Source organism: Rhipicephalus microplus, chromosome 6 (assembly GCF_043290135.1).
Source record: "Rhipicephalus microplus isolate Deutch F79 chromosome 6, USDA_Rmic, whole genome shotgun sequence".
NCBI classification, from domain to species: Eukaryota; Metazoa; Arthropoda; class Arachnida; order Ixodida; family Ixodidae; genus Rhipicephalus; species Rhipicephalus microplus.
Genome location: NC_134705.1, coordinates 78,545,054 through 78,546,340, shown reverse-complemented (window position 1 = coordinate 78,546,340; position 1,287 = coordinate 78,545,054).

The window sequence follows — 1,287 nt, the reverse complement described above, 5'->3', positions numbered from 1 at the left end:
TTATATACGCACCCTGATCTCTAAATTGCAGACTGTGCAACGAGCATGAACAATGAGCATTGTTATATTCATTGCCGTGATGCGTGTCATTTCTGTGACATTCTTAAGAGAACCATCAAAAAAAAATTCCTATTACAGCTCATGGTGTTAGGTTCTTACCGTCCAAAAAGACCATTAACAATAATTCGCCATATGATTTAATTATGTTTTGGAGCCTTTATTCATTGTGCGGGAGCCGCATGATTGATAGACATGCTGAGCCACCTCGTTCGACAAAGACTGTTTTGCGAGAAGCAGCAGCCAATGTGCGTAGTGTTGTAAAAATCTCCGACCCCGTTCCGGAGTGGCTTGGACCTCTGGACACGTGTGTTTGTTTTCCGGACTTTTGAAGTGTTCGTTGGGCTGTGTGAAATTGTGTTTTCCGCATATGTGCGTGCGAGCATAATTTTGAAACGTTTAATTGTAAACATATATCTGATAACCTTTGATTACATTACTTCCATGTAACAAAGAAAAAGAAGCACCGGTGTAGCTCAGTGGTAGAATACTGAGCTGGCACCCAGCGTACCCGGGCTCGAGCCCCACTGTGTCATTGGTGCTAGGTCACAGCTGCTTAAGACAAGTTTGACAAGTAACGAGCACCGGCGTAACTCAGTGGTAGAATACTGAGCTGGCACCCAGTGGATCCTGGTTCGAGCCCCACTGTGTCATTTCTAATTTTGCGCGATGTGGTTACGGACAACAGCGGCAGCGGCGGACAACTGCGCGTGACACGAGTTGTGATCTCATAACAGTTTTCGCTGTAAAAAAAATTAGAGAGTGAAGAGTAAAGCTGAGAATGGTTAGACAACATCGCGAACGAGGCCCCGATCGGCGAGTGGCCTTCAAAGAGAGGACGTGGCGTGAAATCCGCCGAGCGTCTCAATGAAGCATGTAGGAGTGCCCGCCAGAGCTCGAGCGCAGTTCATGCGCAAATGTCGAACTGCGGCGTCCGAAGTTCGCTTCGCGAAACATTCACTTCCTGCCTCCATGTCTTCACGCACCCCCGACGTACCAAAGGGTTTTACGATGCACTTGTGTTCTGTGCTTGTATCGGGAGCCGCTTGGGCCACTCGCTCACTCAACGAGCAGGCTATACAAGATGCAACCCTTGCTCCCTTCCTCCTCCTGGTTTCCGCTGTGCTCACCTTTCATTCTTTCTTGAAAGACGAACCAATCACCATCGTCTTATCTCGCAACGGCGACAGGGCGACAGCGCACCCTCGCCGTAGTGGGGTAGCATCAAGC